The sequence below is a fragment of the Bison bison genome, unplaced genomic scaffold (genome assembly GCF_000754665.1).
Source record: "Bison bison bison isolate TAMUID 2011002044 unplaced genomic scaffold, Bison_UMD1.0 scf7180017864233, whole genome shotgun sequence".
In the NCBI taxonomy this organism is placed as follows: domain Eukaryota; kingdom Metazoa; phylum Chordata; class Mammalia; order Artiodactyla; family Bovidae; genus Bison; species Bison bison.
This window is the reverse complement of record NW_011494805.1, coordinates 2,825,853-2,829,754: the sequence shown is the minus strand read 5'-3', so window position 1 is coordinate 2,829,754 and position 3,902 is coordinate 2,825,853.

Below are 3,902 nucleotides of genomic sequence, written 5' to 3'. Positions count from 1 at the left end.
GACAAACCCACAGCAAACATTATCCTCAATGGTGAAAAATTGAAAGCATTTCCTCTAAAATCAGGAACAAGACAAGGGTGCCCACTTTCACCATTACTATTCAACATAGTTTTGGAAGTTTTGGCCACAGCAATCAGAGCAGAAAAAGAAATAAAAGGAATCCAAATTGGAAAAGAAGAAGGCATCTAGTTTTTCAACAAGAGAGAGCAAACCTCTGTGCCTATAGGAACTTGCAGAAGAGAGGAACAAGTGAAACAAAATGTCTATACTTATTCCTTCTCTCTTGTAGCATCAGGACAACTGAAAATATTATTGTCTCTACCTTGTAACTAGGTCGAGGTAGTTAGAGCATAAAGTCATCATATTTTCAAATCAGATGTAGATATAAATATGTAGACATATCTAATCACAGGTTTAAAAAAATCACAAATATTATATTATTTGACCTTAAAAACTAGCACTTATTATTTTTTGGTTGTAGTTTTAGCAATAGGAAATTAGACTTCATAGAGGATAAATTTGCTCAGTCCATCAAGGTATTTGGATAGAATTTGTCTCCCCAAATCTGAAACACAGAGCTCTTTTCATAACAGCTCTGAATGTTTGTTTAACAGTTTCTATACAGCCATTAATGATCACTATTATATTCCTTAAAGAAGAGTTTCCAAAAAGGTATTCTACACAATTAGAAGTTAAACTTCTGTATAAGCCACTGTATTTCTTCTGTCATTGTAATGCATTTCACTGAGCTAAATTTAGAAAAAATTCATGTAAAATGAACTTTAAAAGGCACAAGTTGAATACCAATCCACACATCTTTTAGATAATCATCTGTGTGTGTCTGCTCAGTCACGTCCAGCTCTTTGCAACTCTATGGACTAGAGCCACCGTAGACTGTAGGCTCCTCTGTTCGTGGAATTTTCCAGGCAAGATACTGGAGTGGGCTGGCTTGCCATTTCCTCCTCCAGGGGATCTTCCTGACACAGTGATCAAGCGCACGTATCCTGCATGGCTGGCAGATTGTTTACGCATGAGCCATCAGGGACACACAGACAATCATTGGTCTTGTAATAATGCCCTTTACCCATTCTTTCCCTCTACTCTTGATTTTGGATTTATAGTTCTTCCATTTTAAAAGAGCTTTCTTTGTCCTACCTTTGGTTTATATATATATATATATATATATATATATATATATACATATATATAAATCATTGTGATAAAAAAGCAGGTGAAATCAACAAAAAAGAAAAATAATAATAATACTTATTTTGTACATAAGATATATCAGAGACAGAAGGAAGAGAATTTAGACAATATTTATTGGGGAAAACAGTTAACAAAAAAAGTTACAAAAATACTAAATCTAGTGCTTGATTTAACAAACTTAATTAAGTGCTATTATATTTTTGGAATTTGACTATGACCTGGATTAACAAATATTAACAGACAGTCACAGACTAGTAGGTTATTATCTAGTAGAAGAAATGATATGTAAAACAAAAGCAAATATTTTTGCAAGGATGGTTAGATATGGTATACAATTATATAAATATGTACAACTATCAAAAAATGTTAGTAAAAGTTTAGAGGAGTATTGAAATTAGGAAATTGATTTGGGAAATTTATAATTTTTGACAAGAATTAAAACCACTTAGAAAAAATTTTCAAAATAGATCATTTTAAAGAGTAAAATTAGAATATCAAAATAGTTTAAATTAGAGAAAGTGTGTATGTGTATTAATCTCTCAGTCATGTCCAACTCTTTGCAATCCCATGTCCAACTATCTGCAGCCCTCCAGACTCCTCTGTCCGTGGATTTCTCTAGGCAAGAATGCAAATGTGGGTTGCCGTTCTCTTCTTCAGTGGATCTTCCTGACCCAGGGATTGGACTTTGGCCTCCTGCATTACAGGCAGATTCTTTACCACCTAAGCCATCAGGGAAGCCCATGAATAAGTATTAAGTTCAGCCGCTCAGTTCAGTTCAGTTGTTCAGTCGTGTCTGACTCTTTGCGACCCCATGAATCGCAGTACACCAGGCCTCCCTGTCCATCACCAACTCCCAGAGTTCACTCAAACTCATGTCCATCGAGTCGGTGATGCCATCCAGCCATCTCAGTCCTTTAGGATGGACTGGTTGGATCTCCTTGCAGTCCAAGGGACTCTCAAGAGTCTTCTCCAACACCACAGTTCAAAAGCATCAATTCTTCGGCACTCAGCTTTCTTTATAGTCCAACTCTCACATCCATACACGACTACTGGAAAAACCATAGCCTTGACTATACAGATCTTTGTTGACAAAGTAATGTCTCTGAGTAAGTATATTGGAAGCTAAATATTAAAATCCAATGTATGTTGTATTATTTTCGTTTACCTTTATTAATATGTTGCTATAATTTATTAATATTAACAAAATTGGGAATATGATACAGTCTGATGCAGGATAGGGAACTTCTGAATTATCTCTAGTGGAGAACCTTATAAAAATAAAAGAAATGGGTGAGGGAAAGGACTGTCTAGAATTTATTTAAAGCAAAGTATTGTTTTCAATAAATTATAAATTGGATACAAAGAATGATGCCTTGATCCTTTTAAGAACATTTAAATACTACCCTGGTGATGAAGATAAATGAGCATTCCTTATATTTGAGCAAGGTAAAAGTGGAGAGACAGAACCAACAGACCACTGAACCAAGGAAAGAGGTTGACATTTTGCTAGTGTACCCAAAAGACCCAGAAATTCTCACCGTCACATTCTGTTTCTCTAAAATGGCTCATGACAAGAGCCATGAGCTTGACTGCTACTATGTGCCAGCATTATGCTTATAGAGGAAGAGGACTTCTAATGTTCATAGCAACTATTCTAAGCAAAAGATTGAGGAATAAGATCAGACCAGGTGGCTGAGACAGTAGAATCCACTTGCAATGCAGGAGACCTGGGTTCAGTCCCTGAGTCGGAAAGATCCCCTGGAGGAGGAAATGGAAACCCACTCCAGTATTCTTGCCCGGAGAATTCCTTGAACAGAGGAACCTTGTGGGCTACAGTCCTTGGGGTCACAAAGAGTCAGACAGGACTGAGTGACTAATACTTTTACTCTCACTTTCAAAATCAAACCAGATTTGACACTCTTTGGAAATCACTTCCCATGTCTGTTTTATAGAATTTTCATATTTTCAGAGGTATAAATATCACTGGTCTTTGAGTAGAAGAATAGATCCTTATATAAGTTCTGACCTATCACCTTTATCCACCACAGAAATGTTCTCTTGATTAACCTTTCAGATTTATATATTCAACCACAGAAAACCTCACTTCTACATATTTTCAAATCTACAAACATACTTAAGGCTTTGTTCTGCTAAGTTCAAACAACAGAAGATAGAATAATAATGTCCTTTAGCCTGTCCCCACACCTACTTAATGCATTGCTGCTGCTGCTGCTGCTTCTAAGTCGCTTCAGTCATTCCAACTCTGTGCGACCAGAGAGACAGCAGCCCACCAGGCTCCACTGTCCCTGGGATTCTCCAGGCAAGAACACTGGAGTGGGTTGCCATTTCCTTCTCCAATGAATGAAAGTGAAAAGTGAAAGTGAAGTTGCTCAGTCGTGTCCGACTCTTCGAGACCCCATGGACTGCAGCCCACCAGGCTCCTCCGTTGATGGGATTTGCCAGGAAGAGTACTGGAGCGGAGTACTGGAGCTGCACTCAGTATGCCGGCAAATTTGGAAAACTCAGCAGTGGCCACAGGACTGGAAAAGGTCCAATCCCAAAGAAAGGCAATGCCGAAGAATGCTCAAACTGCTGCACAATTGCACTCATCTCACACGCTAGTAAAGTAATGCTCAAAATTCTCCAAGCCAGCCTTCAGCAATATATGAACCGTGAACTTCCTGATGTTCAAG